Source organism: Pseudophryne corroboree, chromosome 2 (assembly GCF_028390025.1).
Source record: "Pseudophryne corroboree isolate aPseCor3 chromosome 2, aPseCor3.hap2, whole genome shotgun sequence".
Taxonomy (NCBI): Eukaryota; Metazoa; Chordata; class Amphibia; order Anura; family Myobatrachidae; genus Pseudophryne; species Pseudophryne corroboree.
Window position 1 is genome coordinate 270997987 of NC_086445.1, and position 21594 is coordinate 271019580.

The 21594-nt window shown below is 45.9% G+C and overlaps 1 protein-coding gene across 4 annotated transcripts in view; it reads right to left on the minus strand.

The window, feature by feature from the left end:
• LRCH1 (leucine rich repeats and calponin homology domain containing 1) overlaps positions 1 to 21594 on the minus strand; it is a 403150-nt gene that overhangs the window by 270983 nt on the left and 110573 nt on the right. The window lies entirely within an intron of this gene.

A 21594-nucleotide genomic window follows, 5' to 3' on the forward strand; every position in this document is an offset into this window, starting at 1 on the left:
ACATCATGCAGGGGGGAGCGGGTTAGCACATATGAACATACATGCAGGGATGTGTGTAACATATGTGCTGGATGAAGGTCCCCAGGGATCGGCAGCGCTGCATGTCTTACAGATGCTGCTGAACCCACTGCATTCAGCTCCACTGTCCTTCAAAGCCCACCCCCAAACTCTTGTGAAAACTAGCCAATGGGAGCCTGAGGGCAGGCTTAGCAGGAGTTGTGCTCACAGCTACCGGAATGACCTACTTCCGGTATTTGAAATGCAAACCGCGAGGTGGAATGCACGCATACTTCCGGTGGGGCTTCCACTTCTGGTTTTCATCTTTTCATGGCTTTTTACCATTTTTACACCTTTTATCATGTTCAGACTATTATTAATGCTGTCTCTCCGCATCTATTGTAACTATCATGTTTAATAGATTCAAAAACAGACTGTTTCATTACCAGAAATGGGTTCATCAATAATGTAACAATCAAAGTGACATCACTTCCTGTAATAAATGTAAAGGGGGCATAAATACCTCTCAGCTGCTCCTCTCAGTATGCCCTGAGGAAGATCCAGCAGGATTGAAACGTGTTGGCGGTCTACAGAGGGTAACATCTGTACCACAAAGCACATCAATCTGAGAATCCACATTTGGTCTATCAAGGTGACTGGTGAGTGGGCAGTCCGGATGCCCGACACCATTTTGTTCCATCTTTTGCACCTTGTGGTTGTTCCTGTTTTGTGCCAAGTACATGCCATTGGTGAACCTTTATGACTTAATTTTTTCTTGTGAATTTATGAATTTTTAATAAAATGTACCCCCCTTTCTTTGGATGGAAATTGCCTTTGAAATTATTTTTTTGCGCAAAATGAAGTTCTTATGTCTCCATATTGTAAAGAAACCTTGATGAGAAAGCAACAGCTTATTTCACTGTGAGTGGGATACACCTATCCAATTCATCCTACATTGTCAGCATATGTGAAAATTAAAGATACCTTTATATATACGTTTCTACATCCCAAAGTGTGATTTGGGGTACGCGCCTCCATTTTAACATAGAAAAATTATCTGAAGGTACCCAACAACCTTTTTTTCCAACTAACGGGGAAATATACGCCCTAATTTTGTGAATAATGAAAAGAAACATTTATACATTTATTTTCATAGCCACCGAGTGAGTATGGTACGCCATCCCAGATATATGGAATAACACCTATCAACATAAACACCTATTTGGGACACATGGAGAGAGACAATTGTTTGGGAACTTTTTTATATTGTATTTTTGACGTACTATACCATGATGTGTTCTATCTTTGTTTTATGTTTCCATTAAGCTTGGAAAAACCAAGGGCCTTGTATCACATGGAGGAGACCTGTCTACATGCTCATGAATGGGTGTGGTATGAGTTGCCGTCAGTTAGCATACTGGTGGGGCGAGCGCAAATGAGCCCCTTGAAGGCTTGCTGCACACGCCACGCTATCTATTCCCCTCCAGGGGTCGTGGACCCCCAAGATGGAGGAAAGGTGCCGGTATGCCGGGATTCCGGTGCCGGTACTGTGCGCCGGGATCCCAACAACCGTTATAGTGAATACCACCCCTCATGAACAATACTCCCACCTTATAAGAGGGAAGTAATAGAGATTTTACAGTGCTTGTAACTTGTTTGTACCCACTTTTCTGTGACAGAGTTATACCAAATGCTGAGTCCAAGGTTCAGCAGCAGCAGTAAGGCGATGTGCAGCGCTGCCGATCCCCGGGGACCTGCATCCAGCACACGTGACCTAAATCCCTGCATGTATATTCATATATGCTAACCCGCTCCCCCCTTGTATGATGTGGGGTGAGCTGCAGCCGCCATTGGTGTCCTTTAAAATACACTTTATTGTAATGAATGACTAAAAACAGGAAGCTGTAAACCAGAAGTTTCCTAAAAAGGAGGGAGCCTCATGTTGGTCACTTTTCAGCTTTCAAACAATGGAATTATTTGTGCTTGATGTAAAACTAATGATGTGTGAACTATATGTATAAAATGTAAATACATTTTTTTTTATAAAAAAAAGGGTTTAGTTCAAAGTCAATACTCATTCCATGTGGGAGTAAGGTATTCCATAGATAAATCCAACATGTTTCTATCTTTTTTAGGGAGCTCACTAAATTTCCACCTCTCCAGTCCAGTTTTACTTTTTTTAATTCCTATCAATTTCATCCCCTTAGGATTTCTGTTGTGGCATTTCAAAAAGTTGCAAGGACACTGTATGTAGTTAATAATGCCCTTTTTATATTGTTTATGTTCTCCGCCACTCTGTCACTTTCCTTTTTGTTTGCCCGATATACTGAATGCTGCATGGGCATTCCAGCAGATAGACTAAGGATCACATAACCTGTGAAAGTGAAGACGTGATCTATCTGCTGGAATGCCCATGCGGCATTCAATATGTCGGCCTAACAAAAAGGAAAATGAAAGTCATAGTGGCGGAGCAGATTAACCAACGTAACAAATAATGAAACCTTTAAAACAAGTTATGAGGGCGGGTGACTTCACATTATGGCTGCCTGCTGTCTATGATATAATCAATTAGAAAGGAAGCAGCCAGTAGTTGCAAGCATGGGTTGACAGTAACGGCCCATGATTCAAGGAATATTCAGTATTGAATTAATTCAGTTGGAGGAGAGGTTGTCTCCATTCAATGCCACTATTAACAAGAATGCATCTTCTAAACAGATAGTTGTACTGCAGAATACAAAGCCAACCACTGCAATAAACATTGGCTGCTGTTTTCCATAGCTACAGTATGCTCATAAAGTATGTATGTGACATTGTGAGTGCAATTTTATACCCCCCACACACACACACCTATGATGTATTACCAGCTTATTCCAGTAGGTGGCAAGATAGTAAATGTCCTGAGAACTACACAACAATCCCCCCAAGCCCTGTGTCCTTCACAAACTGGACGACAACAAGGTTTCTCATCAGATACAAAACGGAGGCTATGCAACTGCAATTACTAATTATGATTGACTGAATAGTTGACATATGGATGGTCTTCTGTATGCCGGCGGTCGGGCTCCCGGCGCTCAGTATACCGGCGCCGGGAGCCCGACAGCCGGCACACCAACAGCCGGCATGCCGACACTTATTCTCCCTCGTGGGGGTCCACGACCCCCCTAGAGGGAGAATAAAATAGCCACCGTGCCCGTAGCGTGGCGAGCGCAGCGAGCCCGCAAGGGGCTCATTTGCGCTCGCCACACTGTCGGTAAGCCGGCGGTCGGGCTCCCGGCGCCGGTATGCTGGTCGCCGGGAGCCCGACCGCCGGCAATCCGTAGTGAACCCTTGACATATATCCTATGCCTTTGTTACTTACCAAACTAATTAATGTACAGCTGGTGCAAGGTCATATTCTATTGTTACGAACATATTCACTTTCCCAGCTAACAGCCAAGTATAGGCAAAGCAGCAGGTACAAATTACAAGAAAAATCCTAAAACAATAATGCTGCTTTCACATCTCAAAACCTGCTTTTGAAATGGTTCTTTAAACGGTTCTTAAAACGGGTCTGAGCAGTTAAACCCTCTTCACATCGCATGTTGTAACCAGTATATTACCATTTCATTACCGTTTTGGTACCTTTCACACTGAACCCGTTTCACACATACAAAACAGTGGTTGTCATTATAAATGTTTATTTCCTGCTTCTGCCTGGTGACAGCACACATGGAGACAGCCTATCACCTTCTGGGGCTTGCAAATACCGTTTCAGACCCTTTCACACTGCACAATGAAACGGGTCTGAAACGGGTAGGACCCTGCTTTTTTACCGTTTCAAAATACCGGTATTTTGAAAACGGTAAATTGAAGGTGACCCTTTCACATCGCACCTTGAACCGTTTAGGAAGCCTTAAAAATCGGCAATTTACCGGGTTCAAGCTGCGGTGTGAAAGGGGTATAATGGTTTTACACCCTGGGAGTTTCGGAGCAACTGTGAACTGTGTTAAGTTTCATATCCTTTTCATTGTGATATTCCCAAGCATTGAAGGGATTTATTGGGCATAGAGCACATAAAGTGTACTTCCTCCTTTACACTGTTCCTGTTTGTCTACCGTTCTGTAAGTTTGCATCATTACTACAAGTTCAAAACAGGAAGCTGATTTACACTAGAAGTCTACTATGTATTGTTCTGGAGTATTTATGTTAATATACAGTAGCATGTAATGTACAGGATTAGAATAGAGGCAGCCTCCTCTCCTCTATTCACCCGAGAGAGACTGTGAGTTGGAGCAGCTCGTAACATGCAACAGCTGTCCACCTACTAAACGTCAGCATTCTGATTCTCTTCATCTTCTATTTCTCATACGTCCTAGAGGATGCTGGGGACTCCAAAAGGACCATGGGGTATAGACGGATCCGCAGGAGCCTGGGCACACTATAAAGACTTAAACTGGGTGTGAACAGGCTCCTCCCTCTATGCCCCTCCTCCAGACCTCAGTTAGACTTTGTGCCCAGGAGTGATGGGTCACACACTAGGGGAGCCCTCCTGAGTTTCTCTGAAAGACTTTGTTAGGTTTGTTATTTTCAGGCAGACCTGCTGGCTACAGGCTCCCTGCATCGTGGGAGTGAGGGGAGAGGAGCAGACCTACTTCTTCTTAGTTTAAGGGCTCTGCTACTCGGCTACTGGACACCATTAGCTCCAGAGGGTTCGATCACTTGGTGCGCCTAGCTGCTTGTTCCCGGAGCCACGCCATCACCACCTCACAGAAGCCAGAAGACGGAAGCTGGGTGAGTATTAGAAGAACAGAAGACTTCAGTGACGGCAGAAGACTTCAGTAACGGAGGTTCATCGGTCGCGCTGCGCTCCATGCTCCCACTCAACAGCACTCACTGGGTGCAGGGCGCTGGGGGGGGGAGCGCCCTGGGCGGCAGGTTACTGAGGTTTGAATTAGTCTGGCTTTAAAAACGTGTTAGGTGCTGGGAGCATCGTGTCTAACTCCCCCGCCAGCATTGTAAAGCGCGCTACGCGCCATTAACCCCACGCCGACGACATACAAGGGGGGGGAGCGGCCTGTGTAACATGTTACTATTGGGACCGTGCAGGATGTTATTGTGACCCTGCCGGGGGATCCCTGTCCCCCGCCACCGCGTGTTTGCGCACTGCGCGCCTCTCTCCCCCGCCGCTGCCTCCCTCGGGTGCAGGGCGCTGGGGAGGGAGCGCCCTGAGTACAGTAATGCCGCGGCCGGGGGCTCCGTGTCCCGGACCCCCGCCAGCGCGTGTTTGCGCACTGCGCGCCTCTCCCCCGCCGCTGCCTCCCTCGGGTGCAGGGCGCTGCGGTGGGAGCGCCCTGAGCAACTTATTACTTAGTTATGACACGGCCGGGGGCTCCGTATCCAGGACCCCCGCCAGCGCGTGTTGTGTGCGACGCGCTTTCTCCTCCCCGCCGCTGCTTCCCACGGGTGCAGTGCGCGGAGGGGGGAGCGCCCTGAAAAAACGATTGGCGCGGCCAGGGGTTCCGTGTCCTGGACCCCCGACAGCGCGGGTTAGGCCACTGTACGCCTTTTTTCTCCCCCACCGCCGTTTCCGACATAGCGGCGGTCCCGCCCCCGTGCTCCCACACGCCAACGAATTTCTTGGTTGCAGGGCGCAAGGGGGGGGCGCCCTGAGGGACATTGTTAGAAGATATATGGGGCCAGCCAGTATACTGATAAGGGGCGGTAAGGCACCGGAAAGGGGCCGAGTTTAGCTTTCTCTGAGGAGTCAGCGCCATTTTCGTCAAGATCCCCGCCAGAACTTGCTGTAAAGGAAGATGGAAGGGGGGCACAGTGTTTTAATGCTTTAGGGGTGGCATATAGCATTAAGTTTGATATTGGATGCATATTCCTTGTAGTAAGGCATAATCTCCCTCTTTCCCTGTTTGTTAACCCACTATCGGTTGGTCGACATAAGTCGGCAGATGTGAGGGCTTGGTCATGAGCTGCTGTGGGGTTAACTGTCGGTTTCGCAGGACATGGCGAAGCTTATTTCGGGAAATGAAGTATTAGCAGTTCATATGCCTAGAACATAAAACACGATAGCGAAGATACAGTCGTTGGTGGATGCCCTGTCGGCATCAATGGTATTTCCCGTGTAAAAAAATTATCAGGCTGTTATTGCCCTATACCTGTATATGTATATATGTATATTTATAGGGATATGTAGGGAGAGTTTTATCAAATTATTTGGTATGCTTCCCTCAGACCCCTGGGGCTCCCAAAATTTTGTCGCTTAATATTCCTGCCGGTCGACATTTACTATGTTTTATGTCGACCTTAACCTTCCTGTTAGATATCGGTACATGTTCATACACGTTTACAACACATTACTGTCACTATGGACCTGACAGGTCTGGACAATCCACTTGCGTATAGGTTAAATCTATATGGGTGTATATGTAGATATGTTTATATATGCAGGCTTAGGATGTATGTGTTTTATTGTGTATTACATGATGTTTATCCATGAATGCTGAAATAATGGTATTCTTATCATGTGCTGATCCCTCTGTTGATTAAGCTCTAGATTGGTCGGGACGAGTTGGTTTCGATCCTCTCAGGGAGTCCGAATATTATTCTCTTCACAACGCGGAGAGAAAATTATGACAGTCATCTCCTGGTCGACGCAGAGCTCGGTCGCAAGGGATCATACACAGGCAGCTAAGTGAAATTTTATTTCTATACTTTGACCTTGTATGCACTGTATGCACTTGAGGGAGTGTTGTAGTCGGGTAGGCATCCGATAGAATTATCCTACCCAGAGTGCGTAGGCTTGCCTATGTTTATTTTTCCTTATAACATTACAGCAGGCTGCCACGTGACAGCAGGTGGTGTGACCGGAAAAATGCGGAGGAGGTCTCCGGGAGTTGCTGGTGGGAGTTATACAGCTGTTTGGTGTGGCCTCTGTTCAATCAATCTCGGCGGTTTCCGCTGGTAAGTCTGAATTCGTGAGTTAGCCTCTTTCACAACGGTTGGTGACGCATTCTTTTGTGGGATGCAGTCGTTTTAACCGGTTCGATACCATTCTTTTTTCCTTTTCTGTGTAGACAGTGGAAGGTGAAAAGGTAAGAGTTCTGCAGCCTTGTTAGTTTCGCAGAAGTGGACGTAGTTTTCTGTTTCCACTACATACACCACTTGTCGCTGAGTCTATCTGGCTGGTCCCCAACCCGGTGACCACTTGTCTACTAATTTTCAGTTAGTCCAGGAATAGACTAGGACCTGTGAGTTATTTATAGAAGCCAAAGGGGAACATTCTGAGTTACGGTTGTTTCCCCTTGCTGTTTTTTCTAATAGATCTTGCCTTTCCCCTATGGAAGGGGAGGCAGTACGCGACACCATACAGAGGTGCGTCATGTTCAGGACATTGTCTGGTTGTCCCTGTATAAAGGTGCATATCGTGGTTTATCTCGGACTGTTCTTCGGCGCAGGGATTGGCTATTGTTCCCAATGACGCTGATGTCAGAAGGGGGTTTCAGAGTAGATACTGACCGGTTAAGGTTCGATGTTTTTCCTGTGGAAAGAGGTCTGAGGATCCAAAGTTGGATTGGTTTTGAGGTGACACCTCTTCAATAGGTTCCATTAATAAGACAGACGGCATAAGATGCCTTTTTCGGTGAGCAGGTTTAATACCAGAGTGGTTTACATGGGACCAGTTGGAAATGCGGTCCGGGTCTCACCTGCGCATGCACCGGAATATAATCAAAACGGCCAGGTCATCACTCCTGTGGTATCTGCTCGGTTCTTTCCTTTTAGAGGAATGAAGGTTAGGGATCCAGGTTTAAATCCTGGTGTCCATGCATACAGATCTCCGAAGCTGGGGAGCGGTCCTTTGCAGGGGACGTATTTCCAGAGGATGAGGTCAAGTTGGGAAACTTGTCTGCTGTAAGTTTTCTTGAATTAAGAGCTATTTTAGACGAACGTATTCTTCGTGTTCTGCCCGGGTTAATTCTGCCAGACGACTTGTCAGCAATGGCGTAAGTAAGCCGCTAGGGCGGAACAAGGACAAAGCGGCAATGGCAGAAGATGCACAGTTTGCAGTCGAGTGGGAAGTCTGGTAAACGCTATTTTAGCAGTCTTCGTTCCGGAGGTAAACGACAGAGAAATATATTTCCTCTGCGGACACGATATCCAGCCGGGAAAAATTCTGTCATCATCAAGACGCTTTCTCAGGCGTGACAAGTCTTTGAGGAGTGTCGCAATTGGACATGTTGGCGTCTCGCCTCAACGAGAGACCTCGAGGAGATTGTTCCAGGTCAAGGGACACTCAAGATATAGCAGTGGACATCCGTGTGACACCGTGGGTGTTTTTAGTCGGTCTAGGTGGCCTCTCCGCTTTCACTTTTCTGACAGTGGTAAGCGTAAGATAATCGAAGGTTCCGATGATCCTCTTAAATCCGGTCTAGTTGGCTATCCAGTTTTTCATGGTTTATTCATAGAAAATTACTGCCATCTTCCTTTACGTGTGGTAATGTTACAACAAGATCAGGGCGTGTATCAAGACTTACCGCGGCTGAGTCTGACGGCGGGGCGGTTGAATGTCATATCCTAAGCCGAACGGGAGTTCCCAGTGAAGTCGTTTTTTCAATTCTTCAGGCTAGGAAAGAACTAACGGCACAGCGTTACCACCGTTGTTGGAGAAATTATGTGTCTCAGCTAGGTCGTGCTTACCCATACTTTACAATCCGATGTAGAGGCAAGCCTGATAAGTTTCTTTACAAAATTTCTCTCTTGAAAAGTGGTCAGGCTATTGACTTTGACGTCCGCAAGGCGGGTGTCGGAAGTGGTGGTTTTGTCTCACAAGAGCCTTGTTTGATCTTTCAGGTGGATAGAGAGGAATTGAGTACTCGGTTGGTAGTTCTACCAAGAGTGGTTTCTGGGTTTCGCAGAAATCGACCTATTTTGAAGCCGGGGGTTACTTAGGCATTAACTGGTTCAAATTCCCTTGATCTAGCCAGGGATTTGAGTATGTAGGTCATCAATTTGGCTCAGTTTGGAGAAACAGAGGCCCTGTTTGTCTGGTATGTTCCCAGCTTAGATTGGGAGACTGCGTTATGCAGTCTGTTACATGCTGAATCTGTGATGCGGTTGGGCATGTTGTTCTACGGCTGATTTGCCGTCACCGAAGTCGGTGGAGGTTCCTTCTTTTGGGAAGATGGGTTTTTCTTGGGCGGATGCCTGAGGAGTCTCGGTGGTTCAACTTGGCCGAGCGGATTCTTGGTCGGGGTAAAACGTTTTTGATATGCTCTACAAGTTTGATACCCTGATTTTTGGGGACCTTATGTTGCTCATTCGGTGCTGCAGAGTCGTCCGCACTCTCCCGCCCGTTTTGGAGCTTTGGTATAATCCCCATGGTCCTTTTGGAGTCCCCAGCATCCTCTAGGACGTATGAGAAAATAGGATTTTAGTACCTACCAGTAAATCCTTTTCTCTTAGTCCGTAGAGGATGCTGGGCGCCCGTCCCAGTGCGTACGGTGTCTGCAGTTATTGCTTTTGGTTACACCCTGGTGGTGTGTTTTCTCTGTCTGGCGGTTGCTACCGTTGTTCATGACATGGCATGCGGGGTCTTATTTTGCTTCTGTGGACACACAGGTTGTGTTACATATTCTCTCAGCATGTGGCTGTGTTTTGTTCATACCGTTGGCTGGTATTCTACTGAATGCCACGTTCTACGGTGTGTTTGAGGTGTGAGCTGGTTTGACACTCACTGTGTGTATAACAATAAATTCTTTCCTCGAAATTGTCCATCTCTCCTGGGCACAGTTTTCTCACTGAGGTCTGGAGGAGGGGCATAGAGGGAGGAGCCAGTTCACACCCAGTTTAAGTCTTTATAGTGTGCCCAGGCTCCTGCGGATCCGTCTATACCCCATGGTCCTTTTGGAGTCCCCAGCATCCTCTACGGACTAAGAGAAAAGGATTTACCGGTAGGTACTAAAATCCTATTTTTACATTTAGATATGCTTCTACAATTTTCACACAATTAGGGTAATTTACAGATGCAGAGATACACAAATAAAATCTGGAAATATAGAGAAAAAGTTTCTTCTTCTTGAACTAATTCTTTTGATTTAATAGGCAAGGACATTGGTGGGCTCGTCAAGATGTCGTCTGTTGTGAAGGAAGCAAAAATGTACTCCTACTGGGGACCTAAGTGTTAGGGTAGGTACACACAAACAATATTGGCATAATTTGTCGTATTGGAATGACAAATCGTCCTGATCGTCTGATGTGTACCCTTGATTGAGCACTCCTGCGGGACACATATGACAACTTCCGGTTGGCCGTGCAGGACAGAACATGATGTTGCTTAATCGTTCACTGCAATGTGTAACGGCAATCTGGCATGGTGCGGGGCAAAGGAAAATCACCCCACTTGCCGGTTGACTGAGTACCCACCGGGAGTGTTGTTTTCCCAAAAATCAAGCAGTCACAGCATGATTTCAGAAACTAGCCTTATTTACAATAGCCAGAACGCAGGAGATATCAGAGGTATCTCTTGCCTTAAGCAAACGATCCGAGCATATTGCTGGCCTCAATTTTTTCAATGGGGACTGCTGTCTGGCCCAACTCATTAAGTTCTGTTAAGATCCTCTTTTTGGAGATTGGCAATTCAGAAGGTGTATAGGCTACAGTATGGGTGCAGAGGGATCTTTGGACAGCTTTCTTCTGCATAAAGACTTTACAATGGGAAGTTCTTCACTAGCACAGCCTCTGTTCAGATTCGCAGTCTCGGCAAGCACTGTTAAATAAACAATGCAAAATGGATAGTTATTTAGCAGATAAAAAACCCTTGAAAAAAGCAGGCCAACTACAATACTGTGCTATATTTAGCGTAAAAATGCAAGAATTATATATATTTTGCAGGACAAGATAAGTTATTGAACTTTAACGGTGGATCAAGGGTATTTTCTGTGGCATATGCCTGTGTTACTATCAGAAACAGCTTTATTGGCCAGGTGTTCTCGCGTACCTAGGAATTTTTTTGCAGTACAATGCATTTCCAAGCAGAAACATATAAGGGGAATACATAGCATAAGAAGGGGGATGAACGTAGCATATATTACACGTATGAGTTCATACTGCACATTGTAACTGTACGAAAGACTCGACATATTAGACATATTATACATGTAAAAACTAAGGCTGCTTGGCAGAGCAGTACCGAGGCAGCCATCCGTGGCGACATCTATTACTATGTGTCTACAAAAACTTTTTGGTCCTCCAAAACGACTTCATTTCAACACATACTTTGAGCTGGTGATAGTCATATCTTGTACACTGTAAATAAGCCTTAGCAAATACAATGGGAGTTATATATGACCAGGCGGTGAGGAAAACCGTCAGATTTGAAGTTTAATGCATAAATCTGCACCTCGGTGCCCGCGTGTCACAATTTTTGCAGTACCATGAGTCGTCCACATATATACAGTTTGCAGAGGTATGCAGATCTCTTTTGATGATTGTCTCTCAATGCATGTTGACCTATATAACTTTGAATGTTGCAAAGAATACACAAGAGACAGGCAGTGCACAAAGAGCAAGGACATTGGATCAAACAGAAAAGTCGAGTCTAGTCAAGTATGAAGCTAAGTCTATAAACAAATTATTACAGAGGGCACACTCTGTTGTGAGGTGCACTGTCAAGGAAGGACTGGCCCACACAGGTACAGGGGTAATCCCCAGTGGGCCACACTACCTGAAAGCCCTCTTATCATCTAGGGGTCAGGTTTCAGACTGTGCACTCCAATAATACATTGTTATTCAAATAGAGGGTCAGTTACGGTGATGTTTGGCAGAGCTTGGGGTGGCAGTTGGTGTGGCTCCTTTATTTGAGATTTAGACTGCACTGCAGCCCCACCTCTGCAACTGCCACTGTTCCCGACACACCCCTGCCCTCTCTATCGATAGAATAATTAACTGTTTCCTGGCATTGTAGCTATGCATTCATTCACTAGCAGCGAAAAAGTAATTAATACAGGTTACCGACTGTCAGCAGCAAAGGGCGTGGCATAGCATCAACTATAAATACAGTAGGAGTGGGCTGGGCCTAGCTGCTGAAGGCGAGTGGTAAGCAGCTTCAGGAGGGTATGGGCGGGGAAATTTGTGAGGGTTGAAAGTGCCCCAGTAGTAGTGTGAGCAGAGCAGTTCATTACACAGCTTTTGTACTGTGTGAACTGCATATCTGGCTAGAATCTTACCCTACATAGCGAGCCTTCCCTCTCACCCAATGGCTACAGTCACATGTAGCAGTGGAAGATGACTGTCTCACCTGAGCATAGCCTGGATATTTTTTCTTTTAAAGTGGAAGCTTGTTAACGCACGTCATATATATAGATAGATAGATAGATAGATAGATAGATAGATAGATAGATAGATAGATAGATAGATAGATAGATATGGAATGAACACAGCAAATTTCAGATCAACAGTAGAGCAAATGACTGAATTGAACAGCTGCTCCCTAACCGATTCTTCAGTTTGCAATGTGGGACTTGTGGGACCTTGAGATATATAAAGTAAGGAAAATCTGAAAATCTGAGTGCAATGAGGAATCACAAACAAGACAGCACACTAAGGAGAAAATAATAAGATTTTACTCACCGGTAAATCTATTTCTCGTAGTCCGTAGTGGATGCTGGGAACTCCGAAAGGACCATGGGGAATAGCGGCTCCGCGGGAGTCTGGGCACAACTAAAAGAAAGCTTTTAGACTACCTGGTGTGTACTGGCTCCTCCCACTATGACCCTCCTCCAAGCCTCAGTTAGGATACTGTGCCCGGAAAAGCTGACACAATAAGGAAGGATTTTGAATCCCGGGTAAGACTCATACCAGCCACACCAATCACACCGTATAACTCGTGATACCATATCCAGTTAACAGTATGAAACATAACTGAGCCTCTCAACAGATGGCTCATAACAATAACCCTTTAGTAAACAATAACTATGTACAAGTATTGCAGACAATCCGCACTTGGGATGGGCGCCCAGCATCCACTATGGACTACGAGAAATAGATTTACCGGTGAGTAAAATCTTATTTTCTCTAACGTCCTAGTGGATGCTGGGAACTCCGAAAGGACCATGGGGATTATACCAAAGCTCCCAAACGGGCGGGAGAGTGCGGATGACTCTGCAGCACCGAATGAGAGAACTCAAGGTCCTCCTCAGCCAGGGTATCAAATTTGTAGAATTTTGCAAACGTGTTTGCCCCTGACCAAGTAGCAGCTCGGCAAAGTTGTAAAGCCGAGACCCCTCGGGCAGCCGCCCAAGATGAGCCCACCTTCCTTGTAGAATGGGCTTTAACTGATTTAGGATGCGGCAGTCCAGCCGCAGAATGCGCCAGCTGAATTGTGCTACAAATCCAGCGAGCAATAGTCTGCTTAGAAGCAGGAGCACCCAGTTTGTTGGGTGCATACATGATAAATAGCGAGTCAGTTTTCCTGACTCCAGCCATCCTGGAAACATACATTTTCAAGGCCCTGACTACGTCCAGTAACTTGGAATCCTCCAAGTCGCTAGTAGCCGCAGGCACTACAATAGGTTGGTTCAAGTGAAAAGCAGATACCACCTTAGGGAGAAACTGGGGACGAGTCCTCAATTCTGCCCTATCCATATGGAAAATCAGATAAGGGCTTTTAAATGACAAAGCCGCCAATTCTGATACACGCCTGGCCGAAGCCAAGGCCAATAACATGACCACTTTCCACGTGAGATATTTTAGATCCACGGTCTTTAGTGGCTCAAACCAATGTGATTTTAGGAAACTCAACACCACGTTGAGATCCCAGGGTGCCACTGGAGGCACAAAAGGGGGCTGAATATGCAGCACTCCTTTTACAAATGTCTGAACTTCAGGTAGTTCTTTTTGGAAGAAAATCGACAGAGCCGATATCTGTACCTTAATGGAGCCTAATTTTAGGCCCATAGTCACTCCTGCCTGTAGGAAGTGCAGAAATCGACCCAGCTGAAATTCCTCTGTTGGGGCCTTATTGGCCTCACACCAAGCAACATATTTCCGCCATATGCGGTGATAATGTTTTACAGTTACGTCTTTCCTGGCTTTAATCAGCGTAGGAATGACATCCTCCGGAATGCCCTTTTACTTTAGGATCCGGCGTTCAACCGCCATGCCGTCAAACGCAGCCGCGGTAAGTCTTGGAACAGACAGGGCCCCTGCTGCAGCAGGTCCTGTCTGAGCGGCAGAGGCCATGGGTCCTCTGAGATCATCTCTTGAAGTTCCGGGTACCACGCTCTTCTTGGCCAATCCGGAACCACGAGTATTGTCCTTACTCCTCGTTTTCTTATTATTCTCAGTACCTTTGGTATGAGAGGCGGAGGAGGGAACACAAACTGACTGGTACACCCACGGTGTCACTAGAGCGTCCACCGCTATCGCCTGAGGGTCCCTTGACCTGGCGCAATATCTCTCCAGTTTTTTGTTTAGGCGGGACGCCATCATGTCCACCTGTGGCCGTTCCCAAAGATTTACAATCAGTGTGAAGACTTCTGGATGAAGTCCCCACTCTCCCGGGTGGAGGTCGTGCCTGCTGAGGAAGTCTGCTTCCCAGTTGTCCACTCCCGGAAATGAACACTGCTGACAGTGCTAGTACGTGATTTTCCGCCCATCGGAGAATCCTTGTGGCTTCTGCCATGCCGTCCTGCTTCTTGTGCCGCCCTGTCGGTTTACATGGGCGACCGCCGTGATGTTGTCGGACTGGATCAGTACCGGCTGGTGTAGAAGCAGGGGTTTTGCCTGACTTAGGGCATTGTAAATGGCCCTTAGTTCTAGAATATTTATGTGTAGGGAAGTCTCCTGACTCGACCATAGTCCTTGGAAGTTTCTTCCCTGTGTGACTGCCCCCCAGCCTCGAAGGCTGGCATCCGTGGTCACCAGGACCCAGTCCTGTATGCCGAATCTGCGGCCCTCTAGAAGATGAACACTCTGCAGCCACCATAGCAGAGACACCCTGGTTCTTGGAGACAGGGTTATTAGCCGATGCATCTGAAGATGCGATCCGGACCATTGGTCCAACAGGTCCCACTGAAAGATTCTGGCATGGAACCTGCCGAAAGGAATTGCTTCGTAAGAAGCCACCATCTTTCCCAGGACTCGCGTGCAGTGATGCACCGACACCTGTTTTGGTTTCAGGAGGTCTCTGACTAGAGATGACAGCTCCTTGGCTTTCTCCTCCGGGAGAAACACTTTTTTCTGGACTGTGTCCAGAATCATTCCCAGGAACAGTAGACGTGTCGTCGGAACCAGCTGTGACTTTGGAATATTCAGAATCCAACCGTGCTGGTGTAGCACCTCCTGAGGTAGTGCTACTCCTACCAACAACTGATCCCTGGATCTCGCCTTTATTAGGAGATCGTCCAAGTACGGGATAATTAAAACTCCCTTTTTTCAAAGGAGTATCATAATTTCCGCCATTACCTTGGTAAACACCCTCGGTGCCGTGGACAGTCCAAACGGCAGCGTCTGGAATTGGTAATGGCAATTCTGTACCGCAAATCTGAGGTACTCCTGGTGAGGATGATAAATAGGGACATGCAGGTAAGCATCCTTGATGTCCAGGGATACCATGTAATCCCCCTCGTCCAGGCTTGCAATAACCGCCCTGAGCGATTCCATCTTGAACTTGAATTTTTTTATGTATGTGTTCAAGGATTTCAAATTTAAAATGGGTCTCACCGAACCGTCCGGTTTCGGTACCACAAACAGTGTGGAATAGTAACCCCGTCCTTGTTGAAGTAGGGGCACCTTGACTATCACCTGCTGGGAATACAGCTTGTGAATTGCCTCTAGCACAGCCTCCCTGCCCGAGGGAGTTGTTGGCAAGGCAGATTTGAGGAAACGGCGGGGAGGAGACGCCTCGAATTCCAGCTTGTACCCCTGAGATACTACTTGAAAGATCCAGGGATCCACCTGTGAGCGAGCCCACTGATCGCTGAAATTTTTGAGGCGGCCCCCCACCGTACCTGGCTCCGCCTGTGGAGCCCCACCGTCATGCGGCGGACTTGGAAGAAGCGGGGACGGACTTTTGCTCCTGGGAACCTGCTGTTTGTTGCAGCCTTTTTCCCCTACCTCTGCCTCTGGACAGAAAAGACCCGGAACCCCCCTTCTCTTGGCAAGTGGCTCAAATTTTGACAACAGCAACTGTATATAATACGATTACTAGAGCTGCTGCCACATTATGCAAGTTAAGAGACAGGGCAGAGCAGCTGCACATGCCCATTGGTAGGAGCTTCTTCTACAAAGTTTGTTGTGTGTGGATCTGAGTACTCAATCAGTGCACTGGACCAAAGAGTAGCTACCAGGAAGAAGAGACAGGAGCCCTATCATGAGGCGAGAGAATGTGTGCTTAGAAAGTGCAGTACTGGTTCCATTGTGTTTGCGTGTTTATTTATTATAGTATGTTTAACCTTTTCATGACCACTTATCTTATTTATATTAATTTAAATGTTTGATAGTCTGTACTATAGACCATCTGTAGTGTTACATATTAATACTGAATTCCATGTTCTGCAGAGTGGTAAACTGTGGATTATATTTGGAAAACCCCCTCTAGAAATCCTGCGTTTGCCACTGTTTTCCTTTAAGACAGCACATTAACCCAGGCTGGTCAAACTGGGGACTTGATCATTGTATACTCTCGAATAGGGGGTCTGCAGGCCTCGTCCTCTACTACAACATTTTAACATCATGTGCTTTGGAAAATCATTAACATGCAATTAGGCTAACACATCTATGGTTTTCATGTGTGAAATGAACATTTAAAATATAGCATATTGTAAAATATGAATGTAGTTGTAAAAAGTAACCTCCACTTAAGTCATCCCAGTGACTTTACTAGGACAAATGCAGTTCTCATTCCGTTTTAGACACTGGCTGATGAGTAGAGTTTTGGGGTCTTAATAAATAAAACCAGCATCAACATCATGTGCTATACTATTATGTATATGTTACATTTTACTGCATTCTCAGGACTATGGTATATGCACTACAGTGTATAGAAATATTGTTATACAGTCTCTCAGACTTCCTTTGGATTTAGGTCTGAGTAAGTGCCGGAATTTTCAGGTTAGTTTCTTCTCGTTTATATGATTTACTTCTGTTCAATAAACAGATACTCAGCTTGGGGATACGGTCATTAGGTCGACCACACTTAGGTCGACATGGTCACTAGGTCGACATAGAAAATGGTCGACATGCGTTTTTCACTTTTTTTTTCATTCTTTGAACTTTTTCAGACTTTGCGATCCACGTGGACTACGATTGGGAATAGTAACATTGCCCGAAGCATGGCGAGCGAAGCGAGCCATGTGAGGGGACACGGTGCACTAATTGGGGTTCCCCGTCACTTTACAATGAAAACAACACCCAAAAAAGGTAAAAAACCTCATGTCGACCTTTGCCATGTCGACCTATTTCAGGTGTCGACCAAAACATGTTCCTTTCTCCTACTACTCCTCCCGGAATCCCCCCATTGCCCGAAGTTAGGTGCCAGACTGAACATAATGCTGTGCTGGAAAAAGGAGTGCACTACATGTCTAGAATGCTGCAAAGGACCTTTACAAAAGACCTTCTACAGATCTATATCTCTGGACAGACTTGGTTTTTTCCAACTCTTGAGTCTCAGCTTCAAGTAACAAAGAAATTGGGGAGGATGGTTTTTGCATGGGGAATACCCAGTATTTTCTGTATAAAAGAGGCATGTATGTTATCTTCTTAAAATAAGGTCCACAAGGGGTCAATCCCTTTAATCTGTTTTGTATTGATTATGGCCCTCATTCCGAGTTGATCGCTCGCTAGCTGCTTTTAGCAGCAGTGCAAATGCTAAGCCGCCGCCCTCTGGGAGTGTATCTTAGCCTAGCAGAAGTGCGAACGAAAGGTTAGCAGAATAGTGCTGACATTTTTTCAAGCAGTTTCAGAGTAGCTGCAGACCTACTCCTACCCTGCGATCACTTCAGACTGTTTAGTTCCTGGTCTGACGTCACAAACACGCCCTGCGTTCGACCAGCCACTCCCCCGTTTCCCCTGCTTTTTTAACTGACACGCCTGTTTTTTAGCACACTCCCTGAAAACGGGCAGTTACCACCCAGAAACACCCACTTCCTGACAATCATTCAACGATCAACAGTGCGACTGAAAAGCGCCGCTAGACCTTGTGTGAAACTACATAGTTTTTAGTGAAAGTACTTCGCTCGTGTGCACTGCGGCCCATACGTATGCGCAGAAATGCAGATTTTTGGCCTGATCGCTACGCTGCGAACAACGGCAGCTAGCGATCAACTCGGAATGACCACCTATAGGTAAACTACTTATTAGCAGTTTCTTATACAGCGCAGCATATTCCGTTGCGCTTTACAATTATTAGAACAACAATTATAGAACAAAACTGGGCAAACACAGACAGAGGTAGGAAGGCCCTGCTCGCAAGCTTACAATCTATAGGGAAATAGGCATTGATGCACAAGGATAGATGCTACTTGTTACATAATGGTTCCCCAGGTTGCTAGGTTCTTAATGGGTTGTATATGATATGATCACCCAGCAATGTTGGAAGACAAAATGTGAGTTTATGTGGACTGTACAGGGGGGATGTAACTTGATAGGGAAGCTGTTAAGGTTATGTGTGTGGGTCTGAAATTTGGTAGGCTTGTCTGAAGAGATGAGTTTTCAGAGAACGTTTAAAGGTTTGGAGACTAAAGGAGAGTCTTATTGTGCGTGGGAGTGCATTCCACAGAGTGGGTGAAGCCCGGGTAAAGTCCTGTAATTTTGAGTGGGAACAGGTAATACATGTGGATGAGAGACGCAGATCTTGTGCAGAGCGGAGAGGTCTGGTAGGGAGATATTTTGAGATGAGTGAGGAGATGTATGATGGTGCAGTTTGGTTAACAGCCTTGTATGTAAGTAAAAGTATTTTATATTTGACACGGTAGAAAACCGGCAACCAATGGAGGGACTGACAGAGCGGATCAGCAGATGAAGAACGTCTGGCGAGGAAGATTAGCCTCGCAGCTGCATTTAAAATGGATTGAAGTGGTGATAGCCTATGTTTGGGAAGACCAGTAAGGAGACTATTACAATAATCAATGCGGGAGATGATGAGTGCATGGATTAGAGTTTTTGCAGTGTCTTGTGTAAGATAAGGGCGTATTTTGGATATGTTTTTAAGGTGCATGTAACATGATTTAGAGACAGATTGAATGTGTGGAACTAAGGACAGTTCAGAGTCAAGGGTGACACCTAGGCAACGAGCCTGTGGGGTGGGGTGGGGTGGATAGTTGCATTGTCAACAGTTATAGAGATATCAGGTTGGTAACTACTCTTAGCTGGTGGGAAAATAATTAATACGGTTTTGGAAATGTAGAGTTTGAGGTGGCGAGATGACATCCAAGATGAAATGGCAGACAGGCATCCAGTGACACGAGCCAATACTGGTGGTGACAAATCTGAGGAGGATAGGTAGATTTGAGTATCATCAGCGTACAAATGATACTGAAATCCAAAGGAGCTGATTAGTTTACCAAGAGAGGAGGTATAGATTGAAAAAAGCAGAGGACCTAAGACTGAGCCTTGCGGTACTCCAACTGATAGAGGTAGAGAAGAGGAGGTAGAATCAGAGAAGTGAACACTGAAAGAGCGATTAGATAGGTAGGATGAGAACCAAGAAAGGGCTGTGTCCTGAAAACCTAGGGATTGTAGTGTTCAGGTCGGCACACCCTAACACTTTATTAACACTCATGATTTTCCCTATCACTTTGTATATATTTTTGTATTCTTTTAATCACACCACTTACATAGCACTTCTGTGCTTCTTATTAACCCTTATTAATTTTCACCTGTGTGCTGACCTGGGGTAGCCGACCTGTGGCGGCATGATGGCGTTCTGCACCCCGTACCCATACCTAGTATTAGGGACCCCCAGTGACGGAGAAGCCTTGTCGATCGGCCTGGGGGCTTATCCCTATATCTGCAGATATACATAACTAAGATATCCGTATTATCTGATTATTATGTAGTATTATTACTCACTCAGTGTGCATTAGGGAACACAAATTGTTTTTTCTTACACAGAATTACCCCTCCCTTTTAGCACCTGACTGATATTACATCTGATTGAGCAGCTTTCCAATATTTGTGCTTTGTATGAGAAGAGAGTGGTCAACAGTGGCAAAAGCAGCAGAAAGATCTAGAAGAATAAGTAGTGTGTAATGGCCTTTTGATCTAGCAGTGACTAGATCATTCACTACTTTGGTCAGTGCCGTCTCTGTGGAGTGTTGGGCACGAAAGCCTGACTGTAGTGGGTCCAATAAGTTGTTTGCTACTTTGCTACTAAGGCATGTTTGTACCACTGTGCTGAGTATATTTTGCCATTTCTGTACTCATCACATTTCAACTTCAATACAGTTATCCATGTTTAACTGGAAGTAGTGTGTTCTTCTCTTAAAAAGTCCCCAACCCTCACGTTACCTTCTCACATCCATTCGTTGCTGCACCAAGAAGTGAAAGATGTGGCACCCTTCTACCACTGCTCTGCATACCTTAACTTTCTGACCCACTAGGAGGTTGTAATGGATCATACAAATCTATATAATACCCCTTTCACACTGCCAATGCCGGATCCCACCCGGGAATTGGAAGCGGGTCCTTCCCGGGTGGGATCCATCATCGGCAGCTGCTGCAGGCTTTCCCAACCCGGCAATAAGCCGGGCGGGTTGCCATAGCAGCGGGGGAGTTGAGCAGGCGGCAGGGGCGGAGGTGGCGCTGGGAGATGAGCTCATCTCCGCGCCGCCTCTCCCTAGCTAGTAAACGGGTCCCGGGTCGCATAGACCCGGGAGCCCGTTTACGCAGCCAATGACCCGGTATTCAACCCGGGTATAACACTGCTTTATACCCAGGTTGAATTGGCGGGAAAGGCGACCCGCAATTTCGGCAATGCCCCTTTCGGCAACGTCGACCCTGCAATATGCCGGGTCGATACCGGGTTTTTTGTGCGGTGTGAAAGGGGTATTAGTCTGTAGAGATGTTATTATTATTGGTTTATAAAAGTCCTGAATGCAATGCGGTTATTTTGCTGACTGCTATGTAGTAAGGTTAGTATGTAAGTAAATGCTGTGGCATACTAGATCAGTTGTGGTTAAATGAGAGCTTGCTATAAATATGTGTAATGATAAAGGCACCATTAACAGGAAGAGATCATGTTTCTACAGAGATCACTGTACAGTATCTTTGGCCTCCAAACAGTCTGTCGCTTCCAAGACAGACTTGCTGTTACTCTTACATCAGCAGAGAGAGGAAGTGCAGGAAGTCAATGGATGGGTGAATGAAATGAGAGTGATTTAAAATGTAACCTTTTTATTACATTAACTCACAATACAGCCTAGTATTGAAAAAATATAAAAGATACATGTGGGGGATATGTACTAGGCAGTGATAAAAGTGGAGAAATGAGCCAGTGGAGAAGTTGCCCATGGCAACCAATCAACATTGACATAACATTTATAATTTGCATACTAAAAAAATATACAGAGCAGCTGATTGGTTGCCATGGGCAACTTCTCCACTTTTATCACT